The sequence below is a fragment of the Poecile atricapillus genome, chromosome 18, assembly GCF_030490865.1.
Source record: "Poecile atricapillus isolate bPoeAtr1 chromosome 18, bPoeAtr1.hap1, whole genome shotgun sequence".
Classification (NCBI taxonomy): Eukaryota; Metazoa; Chordata; class Aves; order Passeriformes; family Paridae; genus Poecile; species Poecile atricapillus.
In genome coordinates this window covers 4,113,687-4,133,939 of record NC_081266.1, presented here as the reverse complement: position 1 = coordinate 4,133,939, position 20,253 = coordinate 4,113,687, and the positions used below count along the sequence as shown (strand labels likewise).

At 39.3% G+C, this 20,253-nt stretch overlaps 1 protein-coding gene across 5 annotated transcripts in view; it reads right to left on the bottom strand.

The window, feature by feature from the left end:
- EPS8 (epidermal growth factor receptor pathway substrate 8) overlaps window positions 1-20,253 on the bottom strand; it is a 129,833-nt gene that overhangs the window by 97,754 nt on the left and 11,826 nt on the right. For all 5 annotated transcript variants that reach the window (XM_058852882.1, XM_058852883.1, XM_058852881.1 and 2 more), the window contains exon 2: window positions 217-346. The gene's annotated coding sequence lies outside the window, so the exon portion shown is untranslated. The remainder of the gene's footprint in view (window positions 1-216; window positions 347-20,253) is intronic.

Below are 20,253 nucleotides of genomic sequence, written 5' to 3'. Positions count from 1 at the left end.
GGGGAAAAAATCCATAAATATACAAACAAATAGTAAGGATTCCCTAAGATTAGCTGGTGACCTGGATCTCATTTTCTCTAAGCCCATCAGTCATGCTCTGGGAAAAACAAGCAAGGCAGGCCAGTCTGTGCATCCAGAAACGTAGAGTTTGCAACAGATGCCAGTTGTCAAAGAGACAGGGAGGAGAGAGAGAAGCTGAGCTTAGGTACAACTCACCTGTGCAAATGCCACGTGCCTGGGCTTAAAACTTCAGCCTGGGTAGGTGCTGTCCCTGCTATTGCTTAATTCAGCTGGCTGGCATCTCCCCAGAGGCACTCAGAAGGCAGCTGCCCAACAGGACAAATCACTGAAAACCAGAAAAGAAACAGGTTCAGCTTTGCAATTGCACTGCACATTATACAATGAGTTCAACTTGCTAATCCATGACTTCTTAAAATATGATTTCCCTCAGTGCCTGACAGGGAGAAATGCAATTAATCCTCTACTGTCAGTGTGAATTTCCTAAATACCAGCAATACCAGAAAGAACTCCTCTGTACAGCCAACAGGGACCTCATGGTCAAGAGAACTGAACAGCCTCCACCCTAAAACCCTTCAAATTTTGTTCTTAGTTTTGAATCTGACATTCAAGAATTAGTCCTCTTCTACTTCATTTCTTTATTCATATCCAACACTTTGTTCTAACTTAGTTGTAATACAAGTCACTTCCAGCTTCATAGCTGCACTGTTCCAGGCACTGAACAGCTCTTCAAATTTTAGCAAATCTGACCAATTTACAGCAGAACTTTCTCATTAATTACTCTCTTCAGGCCTTCATTTTGGCATTATCTCAATTCTGTGACTTCCATGTGAGGTTCCATTTCCTTTCTCTTACAAGGCCATTTACAATAAATCCAATTAAAATTAATTAAAACACACAGATCGATTTGATATAGCAACAGAACCAGGAAGAAGCAGTACCAAGTCAACTCATTGGTAGGACAAGTGACAATGGGTCAATTCAGTCAATCTGAATTGACCCAGTGGCTGCACATAAATGTAAAAATGAAGTAGCACACTGAGCTAGTTTTTGTACTGAACCTTATCAATCTGCCTGCCAATATGAGCAGATTCTACTGGTGGTTTATCTGTTAATCACCTATTTCTGTGTTTTTTTCTGACCAGGAAACCCTCACAGAAGGAAGGGCAACACCTGGGCACAACACAGGTGAGCTCAGTGACCTCAGGCAGGACTCTCCACCCTCCCATGACCATTTCTTTCCCTTCAGAACATGGATATGGTCCAAGAAGGATGAGGAGCTACTGGAGAGGGTCCAGCAGAGGGACATAACAATGATGAGATGTTTGGAGTGCCTCTCTCAAGAAGAGACTGCAGGAGCTGAGCTTGGGCAGTCCAGGCAGGAGAAGACTCAGAGAGGATCTCATTAATCCATATAAATATCTCAAAGGGGTGCCAAGAGGACAGTGCCAGGCACTTTTCAGTGACAGGACAAGGAGCAGTGGCCATAAACCAAAACACAGCAAATTCCACCTTAACATAAAGGAAAGCTTTACACAGAGGATGGCAGAGCTGCCCAGGGAGGCTGTGGAATCTCCCTTCCCTGCTCTTGTGTAACCTGCTCTAGGTGACACTACCTTGGATGAGATGATCTCCAGAGGTCCCTTCCAAATCTAACTAATGATTATGTGTGATTCTGCAAGGAAAATTAAAAAAAAAAAAAAAAAAAAAGGGACAGACTACACCTCTTATAGTAACTTATCTCAGTAGCTTCTTACGTAGAAATTAATTCTTTTGAGTAGAATGGAAGACTAAAGAATTCTGCTAAAAAAGAGGAAGTGGCAAACAGTAGCATACTCATTGTTTCCAGGCTCCTTATCTCTGAAATTTGTTACAGGTTTTGGGATTCTCATCTGAAAGCCAATGTAAAACAGAAAAGGGAAAAACAGATTTCACTGGTGAGTTTCTGAGCTCCTCCTTGCTAATGTGATTCCCTCGTTTGCTGCCCTGGACATGAACACAGTTAATGAATAATGACTGTGCAAACAAAATATCAGACAATGATGGGAGGGGGAGGGAAGGGTGAAATGATTGTGTGGGAGGCTTGGGTTGGATTTGGCAACAATTAGAAAAATTGATGCCCTTTTAATTATAGGAAAAGGCTTTGCTGGAAAGATAAGATGGACATGACATTCAAAATACTTTAGTCTTTGGATTTAAATGTATGGAAATAGAAAGTTCAAAAGGTTGGGTTCTTCATTGTGTTTTATGTTAAAAAACACAGCTCTCAAAACTTACATCCAACTGTGTGTGCAAACCTTCAGCTCAATTCAAAGCTGTTACAGGACAGGTTTGATTTGCTTTTATCACTCTCTGGGAATATTATTTACTACATTTTTTACATTTACTACATTATTTACTACAATATTATTTACTCCTACAAGCTAGAAGATATCTTTGTTTTTCCCTTCTAGTAAGAGCCCAAGGCAGGAGAAGTTACAGACACTTGAAGAATCAGTCCAGTAACTTATTAACATCATTTAAGATCCTCTCCTAACTGGTTCCACCGAATAAATTATCAAAAGAGGGCACCAGAGATTGCTCCCTGTTTGATTAAGGTTGCAGAGTGCACATTTCCTTCTCTGCTGTCATTCCCAATTCCGGCAGCTCCTGCCAGATTCTCACATGTGAGAAATGCCTGCTGCAGGCACATGAAATGCATTATCCCATATTCCTTTAGCAGCACAGAGCAGCTTAATGATATCCTTTAAAAAGTTAAAAGGGAAAAGGACATTTCTCCACCAAGCTCACACACAATTCCTCAGTTACAAAATAAATCAAAACCTCTTGCAGTTTTACTCTGTGCCTCTACAGATCTTTTTTCCTTAACATCATATTTACATGATTATTTCTACAGTGAGATATAGCCACTTCTAAATAAGTGCTATTACATAAACCACACTTGCTGTCCTAAAATTTATATTCACCATTTCCATTATTCAGTATCTTTCATCAGCACATCTCAAATAGTGTTTAAAAGATTTAATCATGTTAAACTACCAACTACCACTGCAGATGTGACTTAGAAAGCAAAAGCACAATTAAACAAGGCAGGATTTTTCCAGGAAATACGGACTGTGATACTTAATCTTGCAAAATAACAGAGAGATAATTTAAAGTAAGGTATCTACAAAGAGCAGTGTCTGTGCCAAGAGACTGTTTGTATTGGTTTTGCAAAGAGTGGACAGAATGTTCTTTTCCAAAGAACCACAGAACAAACTTCCTGAACCAATGTGAGTTTTCTTTTTGCTTGTATTTAATCCAAGTCAATGTGGCCCAGCCAAACTTATTTAATAAGAAGTGTGGGGGGGAAAGAATCAATTAGTTTGGGATAACCTTGTCTTGGAACAGCACAGTCACAATGCAGAGTGAGTGGAAGTGGTCACTGAACAGATCTGGAACCGCTGCTTCTCTGTGAAATCAGCAATAATAGCAGGGAAGGGGCTTTTTGACTATTTTTTAAAAACATTTCTTGCACAGCATTACAAGCAGCTGTAATTAACTCCCTTCCTTTTTTGTTTTGTTCTGTTTTTAATGCGAGTCTCTTGATGCACACCAGCAGGGTTTCAGGATGTGGAAAAGAGAGAGGCAGTGTGTTGAGATGGTAATGCAGCACACAGGAAAAAGAACTTGAAATCATCACACACCAGCTTATTTAACATCATCTTTTGTTCCTAAATCAGTCATTTATGTAACCTAGGAAAAAAAAAAAGAAGAAAAAAAAAAAACAAAACTAAAGAAAAACCAACAAAAAACCTCCTCCAAGTTCAGCTTTTACCTCTTTTGGCCTTTCAGGAGTTGATGGGTAAGTGCACAGGGAAAAGTCTCTTTGCAAGGCAAAGATAAAAGCATTACTGGTAAGGTCAAGAGAGACCACATATCCTTTAGTGTGATACATTTGTAATCCCTGTTTTAGAAGTACTAATGAATTTAAAATTAAAAGATATAATATACACCCTCTACCCTACAGGGAGATACTGGGAACCCCCCAAAAAAACATACCAACGTTTAACCCTGCAGCAGGTCTGTTTACATGTACATCTGTGAAGGTTTCTGGACTAACAAAAATGCTCATTTCACCAGAGACACAATGCAAGACTGCTCCCAGCACCTCTAGAATACAATTTTTCCAAAATGTACCACAGACAGATTTGTCACATTTGCCACACAAATGCCCATCTCTCCTCTCTGATGGGCTAAGATGCTGCATCATTTTGTCAGAGTGCCAAAAGGAAAGGAAGCCACCACATCACTCATGTACAAGTCAGACACTTAAAAAGATTATATTCAACAATATAATCTCAAAATGCTGCACTATAATTCCACTACAGAATAGTAATCCAAAAGAGATGAATAAAATACTCCCCCAAGAGTGGGATGCATATAAAGAGAGACAAATCTGAGGGGAAGACAACAGAACTGCAAAATGTATTTCATGTTACTTATAATGAGGCAAAGCTTTGTAAATCCAGTTTGATGTCTAAAAGTTGTCCATCTTCATTGTCAGATTTGGTTTATTCACAGCCAGGTACTAGATTTCAGTGGTTATCATCACAAGCTGTTTCCTTGTTTACTTCTGCATTTTGTTCAGCTTCTTATAGGGTAGAAAATAAAACCTGTTTTTACTTTTAGATTCCTCCTGCCACAATGTTTGGTTTTCAAACACTACAAGGATCAGGTTTAACAAACTGAAAATCAATCAGTACTATTTTTATTTTGAAATAGGAGACAAATTATATTAGTCTCAGGTATCATAAAAATTCTTTTCATATATTCAGCTTGGATCCACTTCTGAACCTCAGTGCATTAAAATTACACTGTCAAATATATTCATGTGTAAACCCTTATTCTACCTGCTAGAGGCATATCTTGGTAGAAACCCAACAATTATTATTTTTTCAACTGAAGCAAAGAAAGATTATTAATAAAAAAAACCTCCAAATGTTACGTTTCTCCTTTCCTGAAGTCAATACAGAATCGGTCTCGCATTTCAACAGATCTGGGATTTCTTGTTAGCACTACAAAAGACAAACCTGTCTCTTTAGATATCAGGTAAGCAAACAAAAAATACCCTGAGAACAGGATGTTATTTAGGAAGATTAGATTATTGTCTTCAAACACCACTGCAGATTGAAAGGATGAGCATAGAGAGCAATGGGAAACAGACACAGGGAAATACTGGTGTGATTAAATTCACCACCCACTCCCACAAAAGGGACATGATAAGGTTGGGACTGCTCTTAAAAATCCCCATACTTTTGACAAAGACTGATCTAGCTTAAGATGTGTGGGAAGAATCATGTGTGATTTCAGAAAAAGCAGTAAGAAAAAATAATTTGTATTTTGGACAGAAGGAGAGTGCAAGAAGGGCTTGGTTTCTTACTAGTCACTGAAATGTGAGCAGAAATGCTCAGCCCTTATTCTCAGGCTTTGCACTTTTGGTGGGACTCAAGGAACACTCTAAATACCAATTTCCAGATAACTGTCTTGTGGCAAAAAAACACATCACATCCCTGTTCACCCTTTGAATTCCCTCTGCACCACCCAAAGACACTACACATTTATTTCAGGGTTTTTTTCCATCCTACCACTGGCTTACAAAGGGAGGTTGTTGGTGCTCAGAGCAGTACAACAAACCAGGCTGTGAAAAGGAACTGTGCTGGTTCTAGCTGACCTTTATTGTACAATTTTCCTGTTCAACAAAGGGGAAAAAAAAACCCTAAACAGCAAAAAACACGTGAAATTCAACAGAAACAGCAAAACAGAGAACATGGACAGGTTAGAGTAAAACAACATCCATCCTTGGCATATCTCAGCCTAGACATTACCAAAATGTCCACTGTGCTCAGTAGCAAAGTAATTTCATTTCACAGCTGCCTGCTATCGAGTCCTTCCTTTGCTGGCCCTCTTGTAAAATGAGAGCTGAAATAATCCAGTCAACTGTCCTGCTGTAGCCTGAAAAGTCAGGCTCTCTCACTTTGTCAGAAGGGCAAAGCTCACCATAAAAAATGCCCAGAGTTCATGTGAAAATTTAACAAATAAAGAAGCTTGTTTTAAAAAAAAATATGCTAATGTTGTATTGTGTAGATTTATTATAGCTCATTTGTTGTGTGAGACTGCTCAAGATGTGGAAGAAGGAAGCCAGAAAACAGGAATGCCTTTAAAAGGATGGGGAAGCAGCACAAAGGAACAGTCTTAGTTAAGAAGAACTAAGTTAAGAACTCCTTAAGTTAAGAAAACTCAGGACCAAAAGGTGAATGAGAGAACATTTGGTTCAGACTGGTATAAATTTAATACTGTGCACTCATTAGGAACCTGGCCCTTCCTAGCACCGGAGAACAACATCAGGAAGATCTTGAACCTTTTCAATTTATTTAGGAAAGCACAAATTCAGGCAGCCCTTTGAAATCCCTTCCTCAAAGGAAAGCAGAGGGGTTTTCACATCAATACATCTATAGACATCCACCACTATTATTACCACATTACAGCCACTGTGGTCATAAAAACTGTTTTAAGCTTGGTCTGTAGTAATAAATTAATTTCAGTGCCAATAATTTTCTCTTTGTAGCTGAGGAGGAGAGTTTCCCCATCATGATGTAATCAGAAGTTACTTTGAAGCTACATCGAAACTTGGATTCATTAAATTTTTATCCCAAGAGAAGCCAGAGCGCACCACGGACTCGGCCTCTCAAACACCTAAAACTTTTCCCAGCCTTTTAATTTTTTTTTCCTATCCTCATGTACATCAAACAGCATTGTTTATAGACAACTATAAAACCAGATAGCCTTCAGCAGTTCATGCTGTCCTTTACCTGGGAATCACGAGAGTCACAGCATCGAGACATCTGGATGCCAGGATTTTCAGTCTCTTCATTTTCTCAAATACCATTTTTTTACCTTTGCCTTTACATTTATCCCCAGTTAGAATCACTGATTAGCTCATCTGGGATCAAAGCACTGCACTCTTGGTGATGCTTCCCAGTCTTTTCTGATATTGCCCACCAAAGTAAAAACCCTGCTCAAAGCAATTCATTACAAAATTCAGCAACTTCGACCTTTTTTCTCCTGCTCCATCATTGGTAGTGACCACAGCCCTTGAACCCCTCATTATTGACCTCAACTTCACAAATTAATGTTTATTATAATGCAGTGAAGCACAGTAAAGCACATGCCAAGTTAAATCTGCCTGAAAAGAAAAAAAAAAAAAAAAAATCAATGCAACTATGAAAAGCAAAGTTTGTAATTGCCTTTAGTAGTCTAGCAATCCATGTGGGGAAAAAAAAGAGAGAACAAACCTGTTTTCAGGCCAAATATCAGGTCTAAAAACAAAAATGACATATTATTTTGAAAAGAAGAATCAAGAACCTAATAGTCTACAACAAGGACAAAGTGGCAATTTTCTTAGAGCTGCTTTGTTCCTTCTAAAGAATTTGCAATGCTCCCAATAGAGCATGACTTCTAATTCCTATTGCAATGGGAATAAATTAAAATAAATAAATTACCATTAAAAGTGGTAATAATGTGGCAGTGATAAGAAGTATAAAAATTCTGTTTACTGTTTAAATGTGGGTTTTTGAGGGGGAGGGTTGGGGTTTTTTGGTCGGTTGGGTTTTAAAAAATGGACAAACCAGTCTGGAGCCAGGACAGAGCTCAGGACAGTCTGAAAAGCAGGGATTTCTGGAGACCTTGGCCTAGATATTCTCCTCAGATCCTACAAGAGGATAACAAAGATGACAGCTCCTTTGTTGTAGGACAAGGTCCCTCCTCAGTTTCCTGGAGGTGATGAAAGGTACCAATGATGGCCAAGTACTCATCAGGATCCCTGCAAAGGTCAACTACAAAACAATCTTTCTTTAATCAAGTCTGAGCTAGGAATCAGCTTTCTAAAAGGTTTCACTTCTTAAAAAAACCCAGAACGATGATAAAAACCACCACTTACCTCTATAAAGGTTTTCTTGCTAATGTTTCTTTTATTGAAGTCTATTAAAAAGTAATGCTTTCGATAATGTCTCGCAGTAATGTCCTTCTAAAAGCTAAGGGTGCATAAAAAGGAAATCCTCATGCTTAAATACCTTCCAACTTTTCTAATTATCTCTCTTACTCTGTTTTATAATTTTGGAGCAAGGGTAATTGCCCTTGATCTGATCCCAGATTCTCTTTGACTTCATTGCATCATCTCATTTATGCTTTTATTTACCTTACTAATAAGGAGCTGATTCTCAACACAGCACACAGAAGTACAGAAGTTAATTAATATTCATTGTGGGCCAAGAAGAGGATTTACACCACAAACAAAAGAGCCTAATCCTGAGCTAACAGATCATAGAGAAAAATAAACACAAAATGCTCAACCTCCCTGCAAACTGGAAAACCAAAAAAAAAAAATCCCAGCATGCTTACAGGGATACTTTTTCTTGACTCTCTACTGACCATTCTGCATATCTCTTGTATTTCCACACTATTTTTGCCCAGCAATTATGATCAAAACAGAATAAATCAACTTTGCTAGACAACAAAGTGAGTACATTAAAAATCCTCATGACCAAAAGGGACTTTTGTGAATGCCATCCAGAAGGCAAAAACATAAAAAAGTAACAGCCTTTAAGTTTCCCAAGAATGCCCACAATTTTGTCTTGCTACTATCAACTATCAGCATTTCAATTGTGTTTGGTTTTGTTCATTGCATAGGGTCACTACAATGCTGAACACACTCAAAATCCCTCTGAACAAACAATTCCTAATCCAGTGTTACTTCATTTTAATCATACCACCAGAATTTTTCTGGGGAAAATAAATAAAATCAGAAATCTACTCTAACCATTTAAAATGTCAATTAAAACAACATCCATTACATTGTTATTTTATGCATTCAAAGCTACTTTAAGACTTTCAATTCTGGCCATAAAATATCAATTCATGGTGACAAAAAGATAAAAACCTCAAATTGGTAAAAAAAAATTCAAGAAAAACATGAATAAAACACTGTCTCTTGCAGGCTGAAAGAAGCTATTCCAGTTTTATTCCTTGCAATAAACTTGGGGCCAAATCACAAAACTTAAGTTATGAGGTTATGATGAAAAGCAAAATACATCTTACACACGGGTATTATGAGGCTTAGGAAAAAAATGGAGAAAGAAACAAACTGGGGACAATCTTTTGAAGCCTAATGAAGAAAGCAACAGTTCCCAGCCTAAGTGCAAGCTGACCTTTCCCAATTGTTTGCAGGAGATGTGATGAGGTGAGAAACCCTAGAAGTGCCTCCAGTCTGTCAGGTAAGCCACTGCATTATTTATGTTGCCCAAGCAGCATCATTTGTCTTGAACTTCAAAACAATTTGTGCACCCTTATTAGAGTTTAATAATAAATCCACAGTTTTCCCTCTGTTTGCTAGGGTGAAATAAAGACTGCTAACATCAAGGAAGGACGTACACGACAGACACAGGAAAAAAAAGAGAGAGAAAACTTTTGATGCATCAAAATCACACTCCAGAGGAAATATTTTCACTTCCCAGGAGGCTCAAAACTCTGCTGTCAGTGCCTAGCCATGCCAAAACCACCCCTAAAAACATAAACCAGATATTTCATGTTTCCCACCTAGGACACAAATGTATAAAATATCTCAATTGTGTCAGTGGATTGCACCAAGAACATCCTGTGCTAAACTTCCTGCAAGCTTCTAGGAATTGTTTTAAAACAAGATGGATGAAAAAACAGGCTAAAGGAAGTAGTAAATGACAGCTCTTAACGAGAATATTTCTAGAAGACCAAAGCTTATATTGTCTTTTATAGCCCTAAAACAGTAAAGCAAATAAAATGGGGGGGGGAAAAAATCCAGTGATGCCTATTTGTACACAAATTTTGTTATGAGACAAGAAGAGATAAGAAAAAGCACTAAATGCACTCTCCAGAATAAGAGATGGAGAGATGATTTCTTGCTTTACAAGAGGGCGATATTAGCCTGGTAAAGACAAGTATTTAAAAAAAAAAACCAAAACCCTTTCTGAGGAAAAAAATTCCTCAGAAACAAGAAATAGACTTCAAGATGCAAAACTGACATCTGTTTTATTAAAATGCAGACATCCTTGGGAGATTAAGTAATTCTGCATGGTCTCACATCTAAGGATTGCTAGAGCAGGATTTGAATGGAAGATTTAAGTCAACTTGAGAACACAAATATCTTGGCTTCCATCTTTATCTTTCAGCCTTTTCTCTTTTGATTATATGGAAACATCCACCACAGAAATTTTTGTGTCTAGTATTAATATTACTATTAGAGTTGTAAATTTCTTCAAAATCATTTACAGGCTTAGCATGACAAGATGGGCATTATCAAAAGAGCTTTCAACCTACTGATCTGAAAAACAATCTTCCCGTGAAGACAAAAGCACAGCAGCCATCATATTACTGAAGTTCTAACTCCAGTCTAAAAATTAGTAAGTTAAAATGTGTTTACAGGAATCTAAATTTGACATGTATTTACATTTTAACCAGGAAAATTAACAGCCTGCTTGTCTAATGACTCTTTCAAGCTTTAAACTACACAATATTATCTTTTTTTCCCCCCCCCTCCTATCACAGGCTTAAATTTAATTAAGATTAATTTGATCTACTGGTCCTCTAGGGATTGGACAAACATAATTAATACATTAGGCTGAAAATTCAGACTTTTATTAATGGGCTCAGGCAACTCCACAGGGACCTGAAGTCTTTTAAAAAGTTAATCCTCATGTAAGTGTTGTGTCTTCAAACCCTGGGCTTTTCAGTGAGAACATGCAAAACTCCTTCCCTGCCCAAAGGAAAACAGAGATGTGGTGATTCCCCACCAAGAACCAACAGAATAATAGCTGGACATATAGTGAAAAGGTTCTTTGTCTTGAAAGGCAGAAATGCATCTCCCTGCATGAGAGATGGCTGTGTTAACTGGAGCACTGCTTATTCTGTTACACTAAATATTGCCTCAGGACCTCAATGAACCATGACATGGCAAGGCTCTGTGCCAATTTATTATGTTTCTCCAGAAGAAGGACACTCCTGGGCCAGGATCTCCAAGTTCTAAGTCTTTCCTTGTAGGAAATTAATGTAGATGGAGGATGGCTTCCAGTACAGCTGCAGGAGAAAGGTAAAGAATTCAGTTTGTGCCCGTCACCTTCTGCTCGAGACTGAGGCAGCCCTTCCCTGAGAGAGGAAAACTCCCACCTACAATGCAAAAACTTGTCTGTAGCAGCTCTGTGGAAAATGAGGTTCACTCTCCTGTTCAATTTTAAAAGGTTTAATAAAGACAATAAGAGACAGAAAATAAAGAATAACAGCCGGGTGCCTTGATGCACTGTTCAGTGCACACTTGGCATCTTTGGAACAGCCTTTTTAATCTTATTCTGTTGTAGGGGGTTTAATGCATATTTAAACTTTTCTAAGAAGTATTTTGCATGGCTATGCTCTGGGTCCACTTTTTTAGAGCATGTGTCCTAGAGGTTTTATTTCTCTTTATCATCTTTTTATTTGGGCTGGGGTTCCTTCTTCTGCAGGCAGTCAGTGTCGACAGCAGCCTGAGCCCCCATCATTTGTCTGCTGGGGGTTTGTACAGCCAGGACATTGCCCCAAAATCCAAAATTCTTCTTGACCTATGCCTAAAATGTGCTAGCAAGAGAAAAAAAGAAAAAGACTTAGCAAAAGCATATAACATTCTCCTTAATACCTGTGAAAAGCCAGTATCACAATATGGATTTATAGCAGCTCTAAGTTTTATCATCTACAGCATCCATAAATTAAGTCAGTAAATATTTGCTTAGTAGTGATGCTGGGCCAGACTTCACAAGATCCCCCTGATATATCCTTGTGAAAGGGAGATTAACACACTCCCCCCAGTCTGGAGAACAAACAACATTGGAATGAATTCCCTCAGGAAAATGAGGCAGGAAGATGCTGTATTTATAGAAAGGGGAGTTAAAGTCACTCGGTTCCTATTTTTTTAGCCACTTATTATTTATACTGATACTGGCAATCATGGGATGGCTGCAGAAGGGAGCAAGAGAGAAAGTCACCACAGTGCTGCCAACATGAAGCTGGGAAATTAAACACCTCCTCCTGCACTGAGTTGCAATACTGTGGCAAAGCTTTGTCCCCAGAATGCTACAGATTTTCATGAAATTGCCAAAAAAGAAAGCTGCATGCAGTGGGCAAAACCAAATACCACGGGCACAGATGGGTTGGAAAAAGAAATACCTATTACCAAATGGCAAAAATGCTGCAGTAACAGGAAAATGAGAATATTGTGTTTACTGTTCCTGAGAGAAGTAAAAATGTTTTGCATACAAGGCTTACTCAGAGACATAACAATCCACAGAATTAAAAACATGACATATTTTTCAGCCTAATTCTTCTCTAGGTACTTGAAGTGCATTTTGCTTTGCACTGCAACCACTCAATGCTGATACAAGAAAGAGCCTGTCAGTCCTGTAAATCATATCTTTAAGTTCCAGTGAGACATGATTATGTGTTATCCAGGTTGCACGTCCATTCTTCTTGACAGTGTGATATGACAGTATCCTCTAGCCAGGCAAAAAAATAATTATATCAATGCTTCAGTTCCTAAAACCCTAACTTTAGCTTGGCATATTTGGTTTGTTTTTTTCAGAAATCTGCAAATCCTTTGCAATTTGACAGCTTCCAGTACTATTTTCACAGTGAATTTCCTGGCAAAACCAGTGTTAAAAATTACATTCTTCTGTCACAAGCTAAAGGAGAACTTTTTGCCCCAGCTGAGCACTTCTCAGTGTCCCACTGGGACACAGCAGCAGAGGCAGGAGCTCTCTGGTTAGCCCAACCAGAAAAGATTGATATCAAAGTGTCTGTACTTATTTTTCCACACATTTCACTGCATTCTGCTCCAGCTTAAGCAAAACAGCAGGGGGCAAGGAAGGAGTTTGGGCAAATATTTCCCACTGAACTTGCATGAGGGAAGGCAAAAATCTGTGGCCTTGCACAGTTACCCTCAGTCAGTGTCCTGGGGGAATAAATTATACCTGTTCTACCAAACTGGATGGTTATTTGCATTCCAGTCAAGGCTGAGATGCAAAGCATCAACAACAGATTTCTAATTATAACTGTGTAATAATATCACCCCACTCCCAGGTATCAAACAGCACGAAAGAGAAGAAAAAAAGAAAGAACTGTGGTCATGCATAAAAGCTTTCTCCTCCACCTCCAGGGAAGGCAGAAAGTTGTCTACAAGCTTTGTTTTTTAAAATGCTTTACACTTGCCTCCTCTTCAGGGAGGATTTACAGGGGAAATAAATTACCTAGGGCTTGCAAGCTGGTAACAGAGCTGCTCTGCAAAAATGTCTCAGCATAAAGGTTCAGGTCACCACCCCTAAATTTCTTTGTATCTGTAGCCTTCGGCAAGTTCAACTTGTTTACCAAAACTGACTCAAAAAACCCCCACCAAACCCACAACAAACCAAACCAAAAATAACCCACAAAATCTATAGAGGAATATTCTTCAAGGGCAAAGAAGAATTGGCAGGATGAGCTGAGAACTAAATTCCCTCCTGCGCTTCTTAGGAAGGGAGGAAGAATCCCCACCTCACAATATTCTGGCAAATGGTAGATATGGAGTTTTCTTCCTCCTGAATCAGGAAAATCGACTTCTACTTATCAAAAAGTCAAGGAAACACCACCATGAGCGGGGCCCAAAGAAGAAATCCATCTTTATTTTTCATCCCAAAGGCACCAGAGCCATCACTCAGTGCCACAAACCAACTGATGATGACAAGTTGGCAACAAGAAGCCAACGGCTGGAAGTGAGTAAGTAGCAAAAAAAAAAAGTACCAAAAGTACCAAAAAGCCTACAAAAGTTGAATGTAGCAAGCTAGCAGGACTTGACTGTGGTGAGAAAGACCCTTTGAAGACTTTTTGGCAGTCAGACCAAGCACATCCCAACCACACATGCAAAGTACACCAAAACCAGGGGGTGCCACTCCTCCCACCAAATGCACTCCAGAACACGCTGCTGTCTACAAACAGCTCACAGATGGTGCTAAAGCCTTCAGCCAGATTGAAAAGAAACCCAAACATGATTCAATCCAGCTGCAAGCTCAGGGAGGCACTCAGCCTGTGTTCGGCTCCATGGAGTGTGTGGGGGCACCAACAGGGTTGGCTCACTGTCCTACTACAGAATGAGTGGTAAAACATCACCCAAAATAAGAGAGAAGGAAAAAGAGAGGAGCCTTGTGTGTGGGAGATGCTGGCTTCCTAAAAAAATCTCTTTGTATTAGAGTTTGGCAGGAAAAAAAAGCATAAAAATCAAAGAGGAGGGTATAATTCCCACTATATAATATAAAACATATTTACACAATGGCTCCTTACATTTCATCCCCATGGAGATTTCCTTCTTTCCTTTAAGTCCATATGCAGCTCCTGTTATGTTATTAGGAAGGGGATGATGAAAAGAGGTATTTGAGCTGCCCTGGACAAGGTCCAGCCCCCAGAGCACCCATGGCTCTGAAGGTCAGCTCTTACCTGTGTGGTGCTTCAGAAGGAAACAATGCCCAGGCTTTTGGGTGAGAGAAAGTGATTTCCAGGAGCCCAATGCCCAGGCTTTTGGGTGAGAGAAAGTGATTTCCAGGAGCCCAATGCCAGCTGCTTTTGGGTAAGAGAAAGTGATTTCCAGGAGCCCAAACCCAGTGGTGCAGAGAGCAGCAGCCCCTGCACGGACTCTGCTGGGTGTCCATGTGTCATGCTCAGCTCCTGAAGTGTCCCTTTCCCACAGCCAGGGCACTGATGGAGACAACAGCTTGGAGCAGAGCCTCCAGCAGTGCCCACCAGCAGGCAGGAAGCTCCAGGAGAGCATCTTCAGCTCCTTGTTCAACACAGTGAGGAGGAAATCGCAGCCAGGCTGCAGCAAAGGGAGGCAGAGACAGGAGGAGGGATTCCTTTTCCATAGAACATCAGAGATGAAGTTTTAATGAAGTTCACAGACCTAAGAGAGATTTGCAGAGGAATGCCAGGAAGTTAAATGAAGTGTGCACACCTAACTCAAGTCCCCAGTGGGATGTACAGTTACCATAGCAACTTTCAAGGTCCAGGACAAACCAGAATTCTGATGCTCCAGACATGGACAGAGACCACTATTGATACATTGCTATTTTAAATACCTGAAAAAAACCCAAAAAAAGTATGTAAAAATATTTCACTGAAGATCACAAACCCAATATTTTTCTCTAGGAAGTCAAGAGAAAACCTCCTGCACAGCTGACATCCAGAAGCAAGAACACAATGAGATGTGAGGGGAAAAAAGTCATCAAGGAGAACAAGTCCCCATGAGCTTAAATCTGGATGTTCAGCACACCTTCATTATGTGAAATCACAGCCTTCAGAAATGTTATTTAGCATAAGAGTTGTAAAACTGTAATCCCTCAAAGGCTGATCGGGTAAGAGCCTTCTTTAAATTTGGGTCATTAGTTCATACAGGAAACGTGACTTTATTTGGAAGGGATCTTTCATTCACTAATTAGCATTAGTACTTTAGTAGAGAACATTTCAGTTTTAGTCTGAGCCAGTCTCACCACTGTGCTAAAGAAATCAGTTTTGTTAATTGAGGCAGCATTCTCTTGCACAAACACTAATTATTACAACAGGAATGGCTTTCCTTTATAAGCATTTCTGCAAATGTCCAATGAGACATAAAAGGCATTATTTTTGCCATGTCTTTTAGAAACTTCATTGTTTTATTCAATTGATTCCTCATTTCCTTTTATTCAATGTTCAAACCTGATGTGCAGAGTTTCTATTAATAATTCAGAAGCATCCTCATTTTACTGATGGATGAAATTGGATGCTATTCCTTGGAATATGATTGCAATACTGAAGTGTAACACCAGCAAAAAAGCTGGCAAAAAATTTACCTTTCTTTGGAATAAATGGAAAAAAATTATATCTTGTTACCATCAAAGAAAACTGATGTTCCTGTAAATTATGACTCATTGAATATTTTGTCGTGTTTTTAATTTTATTTTTTTTTTCCAAGGAATCTTAGCAGCAATTTTTTCTTCAGGAAGTTTAAGGGTTGCAAAACTTCCTTTTTCTCACAATATTATTATCTGTCAAGAAAAAGACTCCAAGTTGTTGCATGGGAGGTTGAGAAAACTAAGTTTACTTTAAAAATGCTGGTCTTTAGGCAAAGAGCAAAAACCCTTAGTTTGTTCCAGAGAAATAAATGGGTTATTCAGAGGCAGTATGGAAGTCACAAATCCATTAGTAAAATCTGGTCTGTACTAACAATTCCCATCACCTTGAAGGTCACCTTTGCACTCTCTGCCAGCTTCAGACTGAACTCTCTTTAAGAAAAAATCTTAATTGAGATTAATTTATAACTATGCTGGTTCAGCTCTATGTATGAATTTCAGGGTGTCTCAATTTCAGTGCTCTACAGATTGCAGAAATATTAACCAGTGACACAACAACGTGACAGACCAGAACCAAGACATATCTACAACTCACTGAGAGGAGAGTTGAAAAAAAAGGAAGAAAAAAATTGAAAATCACATTTTGTCAGGTCATTTTTGCAGTTTCTGAAATGCCAGTTGTACATTTTAGCACAGCACCAGTCTCAAATGGTGAAGGCACTGGCAATCAAAGACTCCTATCAAGCTCTGGGCTTGTGTTTAGGCATGGGAAGGGGAGAAGAGGTAGGGGAAAATAATCTCTGTCCTGGGAATATTAGATAGAATAAAGTGAAAAAACAATGAAGAAATTACAATATACCCACGAGCTGTAAAACATCAGTGATGTGTTGAGAGCTGGAGTCAATCACATTTTGTCTTTCTGCTCTTTTGGCTCCCAGGCCTTTCAGATGAGGAAAGTGACAATGTGTCAGCAGTGCCCATGTGTCCTGAAGGCTTCAGGTCCTTTAAAGATAGATGGAGGGTCATGGCCTTCACTCCCCAGGGCTGATTTTTAGGATTTTTAGGAATCATTTTGCATACCTTCAGTGGTGTATGTGTGGACTCAAGAGATGTTACAGAAGCTCGGCCTTGAGTCAAACTTTGCACCTGCCCTCTTAAAAGTCTAATTTCTCAACTGCTCATTCCCCAAAATGAGGGTTCCCAAATTTGGTTCCTCTGAAAGAAATATTTAGTGTATTCTGCAGTATAATCTTCAGCTAAAGCATTGTATGCTCCCATTAAACTTTCATCTCAAAGCACAGTATTTTCTTGAATCATCAAAAAATGCCACAATCTGCTTTTAGCAGCCTGTAGGCAAAGCTCCCAAAGCCTCTTTGAGCTTCAAGGCAGCTCTCACCCCTCACTGTCCAAGCTCTCCTCACTCCAATCACCTTTTCCTCAGGGGAACAACACTGAAATTGGGCTGCTGGTGCCTCATGTTTCATTCCCCAGCAGATGAAGCAGCATATCCATTTCCAGCACTAATAAGTTTCAATGAGTAGTGACAGCTTCCAGTCATGCAGAAACATAGGCAGACTCAGATGTCACTCTCAAAATGGTAACTCATTTGAGAGGGAGTATCACAGTCAAATTGCCAAAACAGACCTTTTCAATGACTCCCTAAACTCCAGGCAAATCAAAGGTCCTGACAGCACAAGGATTATTAGAAGAAAAAAAAAAAAAAAATCCACCATATTTAATGTGTTAGCTAACATGGTAGAATCCTCAAGAAGATGAAGCAAATTTTGTTTCAAAGAAAAGCACTTTGTGAGAAAAGACAACTTGTTATTAATTCAAGATAAAAATCACAGTACTGGAGGTGAGCCAGTTTATTGTTTTCACAAGACTTTGCAGACTGAACCAAGATAAAAGAAGAATCCCAGGGCTTTGCAAAAGAAGGATAAAAGCTACAAACTCTGATTTCCTGAGTGGCAGCACTGATATTCCCCACTCCAAACCTCTGTTTGCTACCACTGGCATAGGCTCACCCAGTATCACCACTGGGGATTGAATTATCAGGGTTTATGGGGGTTTTTGGCTTCCACTGTCCAGGACCTGGCAAATGAGGTCTGCAGCCAGCACAAAAGATCTGGAGATTGTAAAAATATATGGAAACAAGCCCTGCATCCATACAGTGGAGGCTATGAAAAACACAGGGGTCACAAGGAAGAAAATTAGATGTTAATTTTATTTCCCATTTAGCTGTTAGCCCTTACAGGGGGGTAAGTCTAGCTGAAGAATGGAGTGAAAACAAACTGAAGAACCTCATGGGCAGGAACCCTGGCAGCTATCCCAGCTCTCAACAGTCTGATCCTGAGGATTTTAGTGAAATGAGCCCCCCACAACATCATCCTGCTCATTTCCCAGTCAGCAGCCCCCACTTCTCCATCTCCACTCAGCACTGCTGATACACCCACCTCTACAATTCCAGCACTCACTTGTGTGACAGCTCTCTCAACAGCCTTGCAAGTGACAGGAAATTGTGACAGATTTCAACAGAGAAGAGCTCAGGCAAGTTTACAGTAAGCTTGCTTAGCTTTATTTGAAGTAATACCAAGTAGTAAAACTAAGGATGAGCTGTCAAATTTCATTAATTAGGAATCCCAAATAGCCAACCTTGCACACAAGAGATCTCTATATGTAAAATTAACGACCTCAAAAGAAAGATGTAAGTGCTCAGGTCTGCTTCACTGAGGTGCAGGAAACATCCAAAAGATGTTACCAATCATTAAACACTCACATCAATTCTGAATTTCCCCCCTCCTCTGAAAGCTGCAGAGTAAAATCAGAATCAGCCTAGATCAAACAGTGTATTACAGAACTTTCTGCCTCTTCACTGTACAGTCTAAAGACAGGAGTATTTTTGAGATTTCTTTGTAGTACTACCCCAGTGACATACCAATGAGATAATGTCATTCCTGAAATCTGCAGAAGAACATTAAGGGACATAAAGAGAGACAAAAGAGACCATTAAGTTGGTTTAGATCCTCTCTCCTCCTCTTAAAAAAGTCCTCTCATCTCAGATAAACAGAGGATTTTTCTTAGTTTATTTGCTTTTATGTCTGGAGTTAGACATTGCCCAGCAGAGTTTTCATAAAAACATAATGCCTGTTTAAAATAGTACACTCTTCAAAAAAAAGATGTGTCTCACAGTAAGATGAGGACAGAAAAAAAATAGCAAGAATGGTGACAAATTCTTTTAAATTGTTTCCAAATGATCTACATTTCCTTTAACAAAACAAGCACACAAATTATCTTTGGGTTTGCTCTGAGGTTTTTCTTGTCGTGGGCTGTTGTTTTTTTAATTTGAGATTTTTGAGCCTCAACCTCAAAATCATTAAACAGGGAGACAGACAATTTGTTCTATTAATATCAGGGGAACAAACAAATACTTAGAGATCAAGGTTCTGATGCTGCAGAAACCCTTCTCAACCCACAGCTGAACAACTCATGGACATCACTACCAATCTTTATCCCAGGGCTGAAAAACACCTTCAGACTTGTAAATTTTAGGCAATTGTTGGTTAGTTTTCCTGCTTTTTTCTTTCTGTCAGAGAGCAACAGCTGAGTGGATTTTCTAGGAGCTCTAGGGGAAATGTGTGTCCAGAGTGGAGAGTGTACACTTGGATCAAGAACACTAATTACACACTGTTTTTAATCAGCCAGTGCAGTATCACCAGCCCAATGCCTATTAAAAAAAAAAATTAAAAAATAAATTCTGTACAACTAAAATGACCCCAGGCTCCAGATATGCATCATTTTTAAGGTCAGTTGGTCCCTGAAGGCACATTTCTGTTACAGGGCAAGAACAGGGGAATAACTGGAAGTCTCTGTTATTTTATGTCATGGCAGCAAGAACGCTGCCTCGGAACATTTCCTCATTACTGGAAGCAAGAGTCCCATGCAAGGGGAGCATAAAGAGCAAGGTCATCTGTAAAATTACCACGTATTTTTCTTTACATCCTAAAGGAGCAACTGCACTAAAGCTCTACCAGGAAGGTTTTAAAAACCAAGGACTTGCATTGCTTGTGCCACATTCCCACAGAAACCCAATTTTTGGACTCAATTTGCTAAATTGCCTGTAGTGACATCAACATAAATGTTGTTTGATAGAAGCCATGAGGAAGATGTGACAATATTGAAAAGAAAATGTTACTGCTGCCATTCCTGGCAATAGTAGCACAGCACGTATCTGGACATCCCAGAGCCTGTACAACACCAGCTGCGTGCTCTAGGAAACACAAATCTCTCAAAA